Raw genomic sequence first — 16,877 nt, forward strand, 5'->3', positions numbered from 1 at the left:
CCAAGGAAGGGCCTGAGTGCAGCCAGCAAACCAGAGGGGAGGGAGTTCAAGGCGGGAGTACCCTTCCCCTTCAGCCTCTGCAGAGGGGCCTCCAGGAGACCCGTTACTAGTTCTCTACTCCCCACAAGAGAACAATGATTTAGAACAATCTCCTGAGAACTACTGTTCTTTCCACATGTGCTTATTATCCTGCATACTGGACCGTTTGTACTGGGCCTGGCCAGGGAGCAGCTATATACATTACAGACAGGCCTGGGGAGGAGAAACCCAGCAAGCAGATGAGATACCCTTGAATTAACCCTAAATTACTCCACGAACAGAAGTAACCCTTATGTAACATGGAGGCATTCTGACTGGTTTTCTTTGGGCCTTGCAAATACTTGAATAAAACCACAAAATGGTTAAACAACACTAGTGGGTACTCAGTTTAAATAAAAGCAGTTTGTTTTTAGCTGAGGATCAAACCAAATTAAGTGACCTCTCTGTGCCAGGCATTACAGCAGAGAGAAATAAGATATCCATAGGTTTAGAGTTTACTGTTAAAGTTTCCTACTTTATGATGGTTTAAGCTATAATTTTCTTTTTCTTTTCAGTCTCCCTGACATCCACTGATTTGGTATTGGTGTATTACTTCTATAAAGGATCTAAATGCCTATCTTACTACAATTCTCTTGTCTCAAAATCCACAGCTAGTGACATTGTGTATTTCATTTCAACAAACATTTATTGATAATCTACTACATGTGAGAAACTGTGAAAAGAAGACGGGCCTATAATGCCTGTTCGAGGATGTTATAGTCCCATCTTGGGGGCAGATATGGACACAACTGGAGGGAGAATGACTTTTATACTAATTAGAGTCATAAGGCAATGCACTATGGAGCACACGTTTAAATCTAATTGGAAGAATGGGAAAGCTTTGTGGACAATATGGCATTTGAGCACGGCCTCGAAACACCAATAGATGTTAGTTGAGGGCAAAGTAGGAAACAGATATTCAGAGACAAAAGGATGTATGTCAGAAAACACGAAGACTTTAAAGTGCTGTATGTGTTCAAGAATGAATACAGGGTCCCCCAGCGTGCCCAGCATGACTAGACTTCAGGGTGTATGGGGAGACAGCTGCATCGGGAAATGGGGCTGGAAAGGCAGATTGGGGCTAGATCTTTGAAGGCTTTTAGATATTATTTCATAAACCATGCATGGCTATTAACAATTTATGAGGAGACTGGTGATTTTTAACTCGTAACTTAAGAGGAATGTTCTGGTAAAAGGGTAGATTGGAGAGGAAGCAATGATACCATGTATAGGTCCATCCACAACCCATATCCCTCCATTCAGTCAACAAATATTAATTGGGTACCTATTGTGTGGCAGGCCCAACTTTAGGCTATGGGGATACATCAATAAGAAAAACAGGAAAACAGAGTTCTTGCCCTCATGGAGTTTATGTTCTAGTGGAGAAGACATACAGCGAACAACATAAACAAACAATGTTTATTTTAGTGTCAACTGATAAGGAGAATGAACACAACAGGGTAAGATGGTATGAATGTGAACAAAAAGGGCTAAGTTTTGTGAAAAGGTGGCTGTGAAGGCCTCTTGAAGAAGTGACTTGAATGAAGACACGAAGGAAGGAGAGTGAAGGAGGGCATCTGTGGATTCTGAGGCAAGAGCATGTCAAATGGAGAAAACGGAAAAAGGCAGAAGCTCTGGTGCAGATGAGCCTGGGGTGCTTAAGAGTTGACTGTCTAGTTGAACCAGTGTTGGGCAGAAAAAGGAGGGTAAAGGGGAGATATTTCAACAAAAGCATCCATCTGTGACTGGTGGGTTTGATTAATAAGGAAGAGGTCAAAGACAACTTGGCAGAGGGGGAGCGTGGGTTTACACCAAATGACTCAGGTCCAAATATTTGGTGTTAAGACAGCTTTGTAGGATGGTCTTGATGACCTCATCGAAGGAAGAGGTAAAATCAGCCAAGAGTGAGTAAATAGCATGGGATGAGGGCTGGGAACTGGTAATCAGTGGCAAAGTTTTGGACTAGCTGCTGAGAGGAACAGAAAAAGAACCTTAACTGGGTGTGAATATAAGGATTGATGAACAGTGTTTTTAGCTTAACTGTGGCTTGTTTGTCTGTTTGGCAAACATGTAGTAGCACTTACTGTGTGAGTAGCACTGTATTGAATGCTGAACATACGGAAGAGGAATGTGCTCACAGACAGAGAGGAAAGAGAATATTTCTAAATATATAAAATTTGTTCCTTTATCAGATTGGAGAGAATGAGATAGCATAATATTTAACTTGTCTCAACAAGCCCACTCACGATACAAACAAATTCTATTGGGCTGATTCTTAAGAGGTCCATATTAAAAAACAAAAAAACCAAAAAAACTTTCTGTCCCCTCTTCTATAGAGTTTATTCAATTAGACCCAAATAATTGTATTTTTCAATAATTAGCCCTGCCTAAATCTGTCTGTAAAACTGAGTTTCCAACCAATGTGCTTTGAGGTGCATCTCATGGGACATGGGTATGCTCTGAATGGGTTTAGGTCTGCTGAAGATACTAATCCCCCCAGCCCTTGGGCTGGCTGAGCAGGGCCTGGGGTAGCCAAAGGCCCCATCTGATAACCTTGGGCCTCCAGCAGCCTAGCCTGGTCGTTTATCCCAGTGTGCGGTACAAATGCAGCATGGGCCATGTTGTGCAAAAAAGGTTGGGAAGCATGCAATCAATGTGCCTGCCCCATACTCACATTCCCTAGCACAGTGGCCACACAGTCTTTTGAATGTATACGCCTATCAATAACAAGATTTTGAGCAGTATTTCCAATATAGCTCTCTGTATTTTCTGTATTTTGGGTGTTTTTTTGTTTTTCTTTTTTTTTGGCGGCACCGCTCGGCTTGCGGGATCTTCGTTCCCCGACAGGGAATTGAACTCAGAGCCATGGCGGTGAAAGCAGAGTCCTAACCACTGGACTGCCAGGGAGCTCCCTGTATTTTGTAAGTTATATACATGTTCCACTATCACTAACTATCTCAAGTCATAAAGGCCGAAGTTCATCAACAATTACATACATCTTCATTTCAAACAATCTTCCAGACAATTTTAATCATTCCAGCTGACTTCTTGTCTGGTCTGAACATATTTACATTGTCCTTACCTTGTAGATGTGACTGCTATAGCCCTAGTACTATAGTAGGGAAATTTCCCTAGTAGGGAAATTTCAGCATTGTCACCTTCTCGCTGACAACTTGTGCTGGTAATTAATGTCATCTTCTCTTCATGTTTTCTCTGCAAGAGTCTTTTTAAGTCACTTCTCCATTTTGTGAGGGTTAGTTTGGTTAAAAGTAAGCAATGTATTCCACATATTTTCTCAATCGGGTACATGTGTGCTGCAGTACATCGTGACACATGGCAGTACTGAAAATGTGCATGTACCTATAATGACCAGTGTCCCCCTATAATACTCTATGACCCCCACCCTCCCTCAGAAACCACCAGCAGGCTTGCATCATAAGTGAGGGCACCTTGTATCAAATCCTGATATTGAATCCTGGCATAACAATTTATTTCTTAAAATATCTAAAAATACTTAAATAAAATATTTAAAAATAAACACAAATAGAAATTTCTAATGTATTCATCTGCCTCCTATTTTGGAGACCATTTCCCTTGTGCCCTGTAAATATTCATCACCCCTTTCCTTAGCCTAATGACAGAAGCTATTAGTTATTATGTGCTTCTCATCTGCCAACCACACTATAGATATCATCTCATTTCATCCTCACAGCCATCCTTTGAGGCAGGACTATTATCTCCATTTTACAGATGAAAAAACTGAGGTTTAGAGAGGTACAGTTAACTTGTCCAAGGGTCATTGCTTGTAAGAAATGGGCAGATTTGAAACATAAGATCTTTCCAATCTGAATTACTGCCTTCCTTCTCTTAGGGCTGGGGTAATTTGCAGTCTTATGTCCAAAGAACTTAGTCCTAAAATATAATGAATTTGGAGTTCTCAAGACACTCTTTGGGGTAATACTGATGCGGGTGCTATGTGTCTGTTTCTCACCTTAAATTGTAGCACCATTATGCCTGGTTTGTATCCATGCCACAAATCTAGTTGCTATAGCATCCTTCATATTAGGAAAATATTTGTCAGCTCCAGGTGGCTGGAACACCAGACAGGCTTGCTGATAGTTTAGTGAATAGGAACAATGATTTGGCAAGTTATGGGGTAGTAAGCTGAGAGAAAAACAAAGTCTCCAGAGACGCTGAGGAAGTAGGCCAAAGATTTTCACATTGTATTTCCACCACTACACAACTTCAAGTTTAGTCAGCTGGGTTAGAGAGAGAGGCTAAATCTGCAAAGACGAAATTGGAGGCTACTGAAATAGCATTCCTTCCTGTGGGTTCATTTTTTGCCTTAGAATAAAATACGTTGTCCTGGTAAAATTAAGTTGCCATACCCAAAGTGGTGGCAGGGTTAGTCATTTTAATTGTTGGTCATTGATTTAAAGCATCTCCTTACTCATAATTCATTCTCTTTGAACATGATTATATCCAGATAATGTTCTCTTCCAGTAAGAAGGGAAGAACAAAGGAAAATAAATAAAACACAGTTTACTCGAATCTCATTAAAGTTCTTGCACAAGAAGTGAGGAAGCATGGGAAAATATGAGTTCTTTTATAAAAACAAGTTTTTCCTTGAAGTCACTACAAGATTGCAGTTCACATAACATATTGGTATGTGTATACGTTTTTACAAGGGGGGCTATGTCACCAGAAAAATGTGAATCAAAGTTTCTGTGGTCATTTTTTTTAAATGACTAACAGCATATGTAATATCCTTTTTAAAAAGTAGTTTATCATTCATTTCTCATTTAAAAAAAAAAATCCATTTTCACTTTCTCCAAAGAAGCCCATATCTGGGAGTTGAGAACCATCTTTCTTTCTATCTTAATTCTTAACTATTTTGAATTTACCCAATATTCTGCCCCAAACTAACAAAGCATTATAGGTTTGAAAAGTTTTCTGCTAACAAGCATACGAACTATAATTTATAGTAAAGTAGCTTCATTCTATGTTATATCTTTAACGTGATGTTTAAGCACTTTTGAACCTAAAACAAATGCTCATTAACCTATTTTATGTATTCTTACCATAAAAGAATCTACATTTACAAGATACATAAATCGGGGGTGTTTTGTGTGTTAAGATTCAGTCAAAACACTTTTTTAAAGTGAAAAAGTTAGTCTCCTTAGTAAACTGGATTTCACAGCAGAATATTTCCAAAATGAAATATTAATTAACCTTCCATATTTAAGATTTATTTACGAAAGTTCATTTAACACACAATTTTAAGGTAATACTTAACATTGTTTTTTGACAATCCTGTTTTAAAAAGTGAAGTATATTTATGGTTCAAAAATCGTAAAATTTTAATTTATTTATTGATAGTTATCAGGTTATTAGGCATGGGCGGTGTTCATTGCCCTACTCCTGTCGCTTTTCTGCTGAGTTGAGTCTGTTGACAACAGTCCAGATTGAGGCGAGAAAGACCAGAAAGCGTGTTTCTGTGCTCTTGCTTCTACCCAGGAAGAATTCTTTTTTTCTTTTTCCCTACATAAGTGAAAATAAGCTCTAACAATCCTTGAGGTCTCTGGGATAATTCTGGACTGGTAACTAATTGAAAAAAAGAAAAAAAATGAAAACCTTGGCTTTAGAGAAACTTTTTTGCTTCAGCCCTGAGAAGGAAAAATGCATAATCCTATCATACTTAGTTATCAGCACTATTAGAAATTCTGACTGGCTTGATAATTACCATGGAGCCGCAGAGCACTTAGCTGGTAGATAGCTAAATTTAATTAATAGTACAGATTGTTAGATAAACCTCCTCATTTATTTTACAGCTCTGTGTACTTTCTCTGTCCTGCCCACCAAGTTAGGGTCTTCTTTTTGGTTTCCTTGTTTGCCCGCTACAAGTTCTTACCTGGCAAGAACACTGCAGCAGGACCACTTAGAGCAGCCTGGCACCCTGAAAAGGTACAAGGCTTCAGGCTCAGAGGGATCTGGATTTGAATCTCGACACTGTCACTGGCTAGGTGCATGCTTTCCTATTGCTCATCCCCAAAGTGGTGATGGTGATGTCTGTCTCAGAGAGTCAGGTTGGTGTGAGATCATACCTGAAAAACCTGCTTCTGTGCTTTCTCTGGGTGTATGTCCTGTAAAAATACTGTCATTATGATGCCCTCATTTTTTCTGCACCTCACCTTTTCCTAAGCTCCTAGAGACTTCACTCTGCCAGGAACCCTACTGTTTCCACCTAGAACTTTCCACAGGGAGTCAAGACCTTTAGAAAAATATTGTGTGATCCATCAACTTTTCTCCTTCTTATCACTGACAACCCGCTCTTTCATCAGTTTAAGTGCTGCCACCTCTTTTTCTGCTCCTGAGATTCTCTGTTGCAACGGTAACGTATGTATTTAACGGCTGATGAAGGTATGAATAAGTAAATGGGAAAATTATGTGAGTAAATTTTTTCTTTCGTTTGGTTGCTTTTTTTATTTATAATTTAAACCCTACCTTCTTCCAAAAGGATTTGGAAGAGCTTTGCTGTTTGTATCACTTATTCCCATTTAGTTATGAATGAGGACTAGAATTGGAGCAGAAACTGTGGTTTGCCTTATAGCATCCCCACCGTGTGGCCTTGACACCTTATTTAACCTCTCTGAGCATTAGTTTCTTCCTGCGTAAGATGGGGATGATCATACCACTTTAGAGGCTGTTGTGAGGATTAAATGAGCTATCGTATATGCGAGCGTAATGCATTTAGCATCAATACCTGGCACACAATATCAACAATAATAATGCAGACACCTTCTAGCAGAATATTTGAGCGGTATAAGAGAGAATTAAAACAAGAATTGAATGGAAGTTGTGGGCCCTCTAAACCTCCCTCATACAATTTATATCAGGGAGAACATTCATGAATATGCATTTTGAAAACTGCAGCACTCTAGTGACAATATTTGTTTCAGAGAAAATAAATTCCAATAACAAGTGTGCGTGATTTTTAAAAAATATAATTAGTTCTCATTTATTTATTTGTTTGTTTGTTTATTGGCTGCATTGGGTCTTCATTTCGGTGCACGGGCTTCTCACTGCAGTGGCTTCTCCTGTCGCGGAGCACAGGCTCTAGAGCACAGGCTCAGTAGTTGCGGCGCATAGGCTTAGTTGCTCTGCGGCACGTGGGATCCTTGCGGACCAGGGCTCGAACCCATGTCCCCTGCATTGACAGGCGGATTCCTAACCACTGCACCACCAGGGAAGCCCAAGTGTGCATGATTATAATGAACAAATTAAGAAATAATGGAAGCAAAGTTACCAATATACTGTCTTAGCGTCTAAGTAGCTTATTCCTTGTTTAGTAAATACTCCAATTATGGCAAATGTTTATCTCCAGTCAAACTACAAAATGCCTAAAGCCTTCACAGGCTCTAAATTTTTTTTTTCTTTTTTGGCCTTTCCAATAATAACCATCTAGTAAGTTGACAAAACAAGTTTCACCATAGCACTATGTGCCTGACACAGTGTCAGGTGCGGGGGGAACTGCTGAAAAGTCGAGAGACTCCAGTTCACAGATTCCTGTGACTCCATTTCAGAGAAAGCAGTTCAGGGCCACGTGCACCAAGGGCCAGACTGCCTGGCTGATTTGCAGGCTGAGTGCAGCATTTATCCAGACATTTTAATAACTGTCTGTCTTTAAAATAATAATAACTGTCTTTAAAGATGCACTTTTATTCATCTCCCTGCAGTCAGAATCCTGTCTCTTTGTCTTTATTAGAATTGGATTACAAAATGGAGAGAGATCAGAAATGGTACATTTAAGAATAAAATTGAAAAAAAGGAACCAATTGGGGTTAATGTCCTGTACAAAGATGCAGCAGCTGAGGCTGTGGTTTCTCAGGAAGCTTCGCTTGCTACGTCAGAGACCACAGTATGAAATCGTACAGACCGTTTGTATTAGAGCTCGTCAACAGTGCTTTCCTAGCAACAAAGTGTTAGACGGACCTTACCTTTCCTACAACGTTAATGTGGGTTTTCTTGGATTCACTTATCATGGGTGTGGCTATGGTCTACAATCATGTAGCCAGAACATAGGTATGGTTTATCTTCTCTGTAGTCCTGTGACATTGTTCCAAAGAGGCATTGATTTCAGATATTATCAGCATAATATTTCATCTTACGAATCATAGCATTTTAGAGCGCTAAAAAAGACCTCATTTTATTGGTGAGAAGATTGGATCAGGGAGGTTAAAGTGTTGTGCCCAAGTCACACAGCTAGCTGGTCACCTTGATCATTTTATTTGGCATCTCTAGACTCTCCTGTGGAGCAAAAACTTGTTCCATGAAAGTCTTTGATTTCTATAGGCTCGCTCTCTCTCTCTCTTTTTTTTTTTTCCCTAATTTCCTGAATATATACTTTTTTTCCAAAAAAAATTTAAAAGGCAATTTTTATAAACCCCCTGAAAACAATAGCTAGACTATGACTAAGCAAACAGTTTTTTCAAATTAAATTCAAGACCTTCAGAATTACGTTGCTTACCATCTAATAATCAGTGGTGAGCCAGTCAACAAAGCTTCCCAAAGAAAAGTACACTTAAAAAGTTGAAAATCATGTATATAGTTTGGTTTTTTTTAACGTGGCTTCATTTTAGTAACTATTTATGTCATAAGTTATTAAAATAAATATACCTTGTAAATTTCAAAATTCCAAAGTCTTTTTTTTTTTTTTTCCCCCGTACGTGGGCCTCTCACTGCTGTGGCCTCTCCCGTTGCGGAGCACAGGCTCCGGACGCGCAGGCTCAGCGGCCATGGCTCACAGGCCCAGCTGCTCCGCGGCATGTGGGATCTCCCCAGACCAGGACACGAACCCGTGTCCCCTGCATCGGCAGGCGGACTCTCAACCCCTGCGCCACCAGGGAAGCCCCCAAAGTCTTTTTGAGTATAATAATATATTGGAGTAACACTGTGTTTTTTTGTTTGTTTGTTTGTTTTGAATGCTTGGATTTTTTAAAAGAGTATGCTAGTTATACTGAGCACATTGAGAAATGAATGCAATATTGCAACTGCATCCTCTATTTTTGGTCTCTTATGGTGGTGGTGCTAAGAGCCACAGGCTTAAAAACATTTAGGGTTTTGCTCTTTTGCCTATCTCAGTAAATCTTTAAAATATTTGTTAAATAAAACAAGTTCAGGGCAAAATGAAGCCCAAACAGGCATCCCTTAGCCACAATGAACTTTAGCCAAATATTTACTCATAGGTGAAATGTGAACTTACTGGGTACCTAGTACAGTGAAAAGCTTGTTTTATCCCAGAGGGGGTTGGGAAGCTAAATTTTAAAATAACATAAATCTAGAGTTAGATTTGGCATCATCATTTTTGCAGTAGTATTTAAAGTGATTTACAGTGGGTTGAAGTTGAAAAAGAGGTGAGCCTTAAGGTGGTCATTTTAGTCAATGACCATCATTGAACTCCTGCTCGAAATCCAGAATACCGAAGACAGGACAAAAACAGGGAGCAAAGGGTGCAGAGAACCGTTCTACAGATGGGAGAGGAATTGAGCCAAGCAAAAAAAATTGTACTTAGATAAAATTGAGAACGATGTCAGCATTTCTGCCTTGAGAAATAGCTGTGAACTGGACACTATCCATAATAAGGGCACCAATATACAGTAGGAAAGACAAACAACAGGTTCTGTCCTTGTTAGAAGGAGGCTTGTATACAGCAGCCAGGTAATCAGATACCAGTGTCCTGGAGTACTAGTGCTAGACTGGCCATCCAGGTGCCAGCCAGAGGACTGTGTTTGTTTGGGTAATTTGAAAGGATGGCTTATAGCTGGAGTTCCTTCCTTTCTGTCTTCCTCCCTTCCTTCTTTTCTCCCTCCCTCCTCCCTTGCTTCTTTTTTTACAACTAAAAATCAGTTATATCTAGCCCTTAAATATTAGTGTTAAAAGTTAAAGCCACTTTGGAGATTCCAACCAAATTATAAATGTACCTGCTATCACCTCTTGTGAATATACTAAGGAATTTTTAAAATCTTGATTTGTAACTCTTCCTTATGATTTCTATGAGGCATCAAGCTATTTCTGATGTTAATTTTTATACAATAAAAAGAAAGGAAATGAAATATTTTTGAATGACAAAAAAGAAACATAAATACAAGGTGTGGAATCATTGGCACCTCCTGGACAGACCCTAAGCCTCTGTCCTAGTATCTAGTCACAGTTAGTCTGAAAAGGAAACACCAAATGTTGCTTCATAGTCTTGAACCTAGAAATCAAGTTTAGCCTGAAAATAAATACAAATATGTAAGGGATTTATGGGTTTTGTTATTAAGGCAAAGGATCTTACCATGTGTCACTTTCACGGACTCACGGATTAGTCTGATGGGGGCAAGAAATTTCTTTATGGAGAGAACATGAAGCCAGGAAACCTTCCCACAGTCAGCATCCCCTCATTAAAGTCTGGATAACCCCAAACTGCTTTTTAAATGCATTTGATTCTCTAAAACTGATGAGCAGTGAAATAAATATGTTCAGTCAACTGAGATTGGGTTTATTTTCAGGGTGGGGGTGGGGGTAGGTCGAGGAGAAGGGTCAGAATTGAATCCTTTTCAAAAGAAACTGTTTAACAATCTACCTTAGTTTGTGGTACGTATTGAAAGTTGGATGCTTTCCATGAAAACAAAAATGGACATAAAAGACAAAAGAGTTTTTTTGTTTTGTTTTGTTTTTGCGGTATGCGGGCCTCTCACTGTTGTGGCCTCTCCCGTTGCGGAGCACAGGCTCCAGACGCGCAGGCTCAGCGGCCATGGCTCACGGGCCCAGCCGCTCCGCGGCATGTGGGATCTTCCCAGACCGGGGCACGAACCTGTGTCCCCTGCATCAGCAGACAGACTCTCAACCACTGCGCCACCAGGGAAGCCCGACAAAAGAGTTTTTGAGTGATATTTAGAGTGAAGTTGATTATGTGTGTGTAGGAGCAAAGCATCCCCAGAAACTTTTCTCAGAATTAACTTTTTGTGTGCGTTTTGATTTTTCATGTGTATACTCTTATGACTCACTCAACATTCATTATTCCATAGACACTGGCCAGATACCTGCTCTTTTCCAGGCATAAGGGGATACTCTTTTCCAATCATGGGGGATTCAATGTCAAATAAGGCAGCGGTTCCTGTCCTCAAAGTGTTACAGTCTCAGCCAACTAAAATTATGTTTCCTGTTCACATTGAGGACACTCTGCACCAGACATAGACCAACTGAGGCTCTCCTGACTCAACATGAAGCTTCCAATGTCTCCTGGGCACTGGCATATCCACTGGTGGATGGAGAAGGACAGGGGGAGGTAGATCACATGGCAGGTCCACCCACGTGCCTTTGTCCAGACCTCCTTCACATGCCTACCTCCAAGGGAGGCTGGGAATCATAGTCCTCCCATGTGTTTGTTAAATACTTAGCTTATCTCTGCCGTGATATTATTTTTAAATTCTTAATTTAAAAAATCTTTATCATAGTAAAAATATCCTTTTAATAAAAAACTGACCTAGAAAGCTGACTCATATACTACGTCCAATGTATTAATATTAATGACAAATAAGGAGGTGGGTCTCAATAAAATAGATGCCTGTACAACCACTTATTTTTAAGCAGGTCTCAGATTTGCCCCATCAGACTTTTCATAGATGTGAGGTTGATGAATTTGCTTTTTACTTCTTTTACCCTCCATCCTTTCTGAAGTTGCACGTAAGCAGTAGAACGGTGAAGAATGGAATCAGGATTTTGGAGGTAAATCAAGCAGTAAAAAATGCACAACTCAGGTCATTACTGTGATAACGATCATTCATCTCCTAAAAAAACAAGAGTCGGCAGTGCTCAGCAACTCACTCTAATATGGATGGAGAGCGACTCCTCTGCCCTCTGCCTGCCTTCCAGGCAGCCCTCTCCCTCCCAGTCCTTCTCATTGCATGCCCCCAACCCCCACCCACCCCCCAGTTTGAGGCTGTTACAGAAGGGGAAGTTCAGCCACAAGTTTAAAGGACAGGAAGTGATTCATGATTCCCCCAAGGGTCAGGTGAGTGGGTAGTGAGGGAAGGCTGGGAGAGAGAATTCCAGATAGAAAAGTAGCCCAGATGGCAGAGTGACCAGGGCTGGAATTTTAGAAATGACAGTGACATCAGCATTAGGGATACTCCCCCACTTTCCCAGATGAGCATCTCGAAGCACTGCTGTGAATTGTTTCCCTTCTATTTTCACAGCATGATTGGAAACAAAGAGGTATCAATATGAAGCCTAAAATGAATGATTGTAAATCCTTGGAGCAGAGTTTCATAGGATGTTTCTGGCAGAATTTATTGGTAATTTAGTGCTATCTGGGTTTTGCTAATAGAAACCATTATGCCAAAGAGAATTTTAAAACCTAGAATTCGGTAAACCTAAGAGGTATGGATTTGGTTTTGTTTTTGCTTTTTTTTTGCTGTTTGGGGACTATTAACTTCAAATTTGCTAATACCATTATTGTGTTATAAAATAAGTGACATTATGGAATATGTAATTAACAATATACTGTTTAGACTCTAAACAGAAACCACACTTGACAGAGAGGAGAGGAGAAGCATAGAACTTAAAGCAGTTATGAACATGAATCTGTTAGTACCTACAGGATATATGAGGGTACTTTTTGTACCAAGAAGGAGGAAGTCTTTTAGAAACATCATCTTTGCTACATGTTGTCAGCTGTGGAATGTTTTTAAACTGTATTTATGTTCTTTAAGGACAAATAAAAGATTTGGAAGTTTCAAGCAAAAGATTAACCATTGGAATTGTAACTCTTGCACTCTTCCTTCACGAGTAGAGAGTTCTGTTCGATACTAAAGGACTGTTGATAATGTGAGTAAGTGGGACATACTCCACCTTAAATTTTGTTCTGTTTAGGGGTTTGATTCATAAGAAAGAGTGTGATTCTTCCTGTTCCAAATGCAATCCTGTCTCCCCCTCACAGTACTTTGAGGCTGTGATGCAAATCCATGGTGTTCCTTTTTTAATGTGAATGAAAACAGTGGGGAAAGGAAGTGTGGAGGTTTGGAATCTTTGCTGTTGCTTCACAGGTCACCGGGGAGCAGTGAGGTTCTTCCTCTCTGTCCGTGGCCAGAAGCATGAGAAAGGACTATCATTTACTCCTCGCTCTAAATTTCTTGAGCCTCTGTGCTGGAAGCTTCCTCAGTTCATAACGCAAACATTAATTAAGCCCCTTTGGGGTGCTGGGCACTTTGCTGGCACAGGATATGCAAAGACTGTGCCTGTGGAGGGAAACAGAAAAGCAGAATCAACCAAAAATTCCAGTGCCAGGGTAAGTGCTGGGCCAGAGGTACACAGAGGGTGCCAAGGAGAGACGGGGAGAACCTTACCTACCTGTGTGGCAGAAAGCCGGTGGTCAGGAAGGACTTGGCAGAGAAGGTAAAACTAGAGCTGAGAATTAAAGAAATAGAGGGGGAAGGAAGAATAAGGATTAGCGAGTCAGATCAAGTGGGAGAAAGTCATTCTAGATTTAGGAAAAGTACCTACAGGGAACAGAGGACGGGAGTGGCGGGAAGCTGCAGTTTTAAGGAGCTGGGAGTTAGTACTGCTGGCATCCAGGGCACGTGCCCAGTTGAGACGCAGAAGGACACGCCGGGGACCCACGCTGAGCTCAAGAATCGTATGCTGTCCTTGGAAGTTTGCATTTTACTTTGGAAGCATTTAAGAGTCCTGAAGGATATTAAGCAGCAGAGCGAGTGATCAAATTTGGGTTCTATCTCTGAAGTTATCTTTGAGGGATGTTGGTTGCGTTCCTTAATGAAATGCACAACTTGCCTTCAGAACATGAGATCTTCTGCTATTTTACGGAAATATATTTAAGAATGTCTTTGTTTTCAAGCCAACATCTTATGTTGCTGAGCAGAGATTCTACCTCCATCCTGTGATCTAAGCTCAACCAACCGTCAGCTGTCCATTGCCTGCGTGTCTCTCAGTTCGTTCTAGTCAAACCCCTGGGTCCAGTAGTGTCATCCTATCTCGAATGGAGTTGGCATTTGCCCAAACCCCACATTTTCTAGTGTTCAGGGAAGCTGTTATTAAAAAATAAGATAAATCTAGTGATAAATCATCTCTCTAAAAGTGAAATTTCTCTTTTAAATTTACATTTGAGTCCCTTCATCCCCCCAGAATGTCCACGATGGTACATCTTGGAGCATTGGCTTTCTTAAAATTTGAGGGAAAGCTTTTTGTAGTAAAATAAGGGAGGGCATGTTTTATTCGTCCTCTATATAGGTAGAAATGTGAAATAAATTCATGGAGGACATCTGTTTATTGTCTTCTGCCATTTGAGTACGTCAGTGGGAAAATGTGAAAAGTACTCATTTCAGTTGATAATAAAAGCTCCAACTTTTATTGCCTGCTCTTTGTCAATTTACGTAATTCATTTTGTCCAACATTTGTAAACACAAAGTAAAGTCCAAAGCCTTGTGCCAGGGACCAGAATTGCAGCGGTACACAAAATACCCTTCCTTGTTCTGGAGTTTCTCTCACATCCTTCCAGCTGACCTGAATTATATCCATAACATTATGCACATTTTGTGGATGAGGAAACGGAGACTTTGAGATGTAATGAGGTTTGTTCAGGGACCCCTACAGTAATCCCATACTCTATGCTGCTCTCCACTGCTACACTCTGGCGGTGGGTGGGGGGGGTTTGATCTCAACTTGCTGTCTTCCTTACCATATCTGTTCCGTCCTTTGCTTTATCCATTAAAGAATTTCATCCTTTCCCCCAGGTTACTTTCCTGTGTCTAGAGATGAGCAAGGGCCAGTAATCATCACCATCACAATCAGTCACCAGCCACACCCATGTATGAGCTTGTCTTTCTGTTAGTTATTGATGGTAGCCATAACAGCTACAACCACCACAAATTGTACTGAGTCCCTACTGTTTACAAGTTCACTGTGCTCAGACTTTAAGTCCACTAAGAGATGACCATAATAATAGGTCAAATAACAATTCAAGATAGCCAGGGGTCATGGAAGGGGAGAGACCATAAGTGTTAGAAGGGTTTAGGGAAGGCTTCCTGGAGTAGGTGTCCAACAAGCTACCTTTTCCAGGAAAGAGAAGGTTTAACTAAGAATAAAGGGGAGGGTCTTCTAGGCAGACCCAACTAAATCTAGTGCCCAAAAGAAGGTCACCTCAGTATATCACACATTTTCCCTCTGCTCCTGAGAACCAAAATAGTCGTGGCTGGGTGTAGTTACATTTAAAGAGAGGGGATTGCTCTACTCCATTTCTCTACTGTAGTGTGTAGAGAGGCATTATTCTACTCTGACTGAAAGCATACCCACTTCCCCAGGGGTGCCGTTGTGGACTGACTGGATGATTCCCTTGGAGGAATGAATGGGGCAGCTTCGGGGAGCTGGGTGTCCTCCAAGGCATATGCAGGGAGATCTCGGGTGGTCCAGACTGAACTAGGCTCAGATCTGCTCCTGAGGGCACCTAACCCTTTTTGCTCATCACCAGAACTACCCTCCTTCTCCCAGAGTCGTCTAGATTGGAAATGACTCTGGACCAAATCTGACTTCCCATTACTATTCCAAATCCACATCTGGAAGACCTCTAAGCTTCATGAGATTTCATGTCATTGATTTGTTATTAAGTCTGGGGCTGGCACTTAGCCCATCCTCAGCTCCAGCAACAGTAGCAGCAGACTTAAATGAAATAGAACCGGAAGGCATGAAAACCCAGCATGTGCCCCTCAGCCTCCTTCAGTCAAACCAGGAAAAAAGAAAGAAAGCAGGAGAGCTTTTTCAGGGGCAAGAGGTACCTTCGCCAAAGACCTTTGACCAGCAGTATGTGCAGGTCCTTTGCTGGGAATAAATAAAAGGAGCGGCAGTCCGTTCTGATTTGGGATGAATGCAGGGCAATGTTGGTGGAAGATGGGTACCCAAGGGACACCTGGAACAGAAGCAGAGCTTCTCAGCTCTGCCACATTCAGCATATTTATTTAAGGAAGATTGCATTGAACACGCACTGGGTTCAAGTGCTCTGCCAGGCACTAGAGGTGCAAAAAGTGAATCAGGCAACCTCTGCCCTTGAAACGCTTGTAGTCTAATGGGGAGACAGACGTATAACAAGAACATTTCAGTCTAACCTCGTAAGGACTATAATGTACAAAAGTCCAGAGAGAGACAAGCTAACCTGGGATTCGGAAAGTGATGTCTTAGCTGAATCTTGATAGAAGACAAATGAGTAAATCAGGAGAAAAAGAAGTAGGAAGAATGGGACAGACAAAGGAGAAGAAACAACCCAAGGGCAAGCGTGGAACGTGAAACAGCACCATGGGACTGACAAACTCCCCGCCGTTTCAGTACCTGGGCCCAAACTGGGCCGTGAGCCCCTGGAAGTAGGCAGAGGCCAGATGAGGGAGGGCGCTGTGGGTGAGGGTAATGGGCTGGTACTTTGTTCTTTGGGTGACAGGGAGGCATGAAGGAATCCTAAGGAGAATGATCATACCTGTGTCTTAGAGAGGTCAGGAAGGCAAGAACTGAAGCAGGGGCACCTGTTAGGAGCACCTGTTAGGAGTCTGCTGCAATCGTCTCAGGACATGATCATGCTCTAAACTAAGGCAGAGAGAATGGAAGTGGGCCGATAGAAGCTGGAGAAATACATTTAAGAGGGAAACTAAGCAGGTCTTGGGGTTGAGTTTGTGAGAATATGAGGAATTCAGGAGAGGGAAGGAGTCTAGGAAGACCAGTTGTCAGACTCTTAGAACTGGACTCAGTTTATTCATTGA

At 41.1% G+C, this 16,877-nt stretch overlaps 1 protein-coding gene across 5 annotated transcripts in view; it reads left to right on the plus strand.

Annotated features, from left to right (window-relative positions):
• Window positions 1–16,877, plus strand: part of STARD13 (StAR related lipid transfer domain containing 13) — a 223,431-nt gene that overhangs the window by 124,528 nt on the left and 82,026 nt on the right. Inside the window, exon 1 of one of the 5 annotated variants that reach the window (XM_029210398.1) lies at window positions 1,323–2,999. The exons of the other annotated variants lie outside the window; for them this stretch is intronic. The gene's annotated coding sequence lies outside the window, so the exon portion shown is untranslated. Of the gene's footprint in view, window positions 1–1,322; window positions 3,000–16,877 lie in introns of those variants that run through there. 5 annotated transcript variants of the gene reach the window in all.

Source organism: Monodon monoceros, unplaced genomic scaffold (assembly GCF_005190385.1).
Source record: "Monodon monoceros isolate NGI ecotype Baffin Bay Population unplaced genomic scaffold, NGI_Narwhal_1 Super_Scaffold_8, whole genome shotgun sequence".
NCBI classification, from domain to species: domain Eukaryota; kingdom Metazoa; phylum Chordata; class Mammalia; order Artiodactyla; family Monodontidae; genus Monodon; species Monodon monoceros.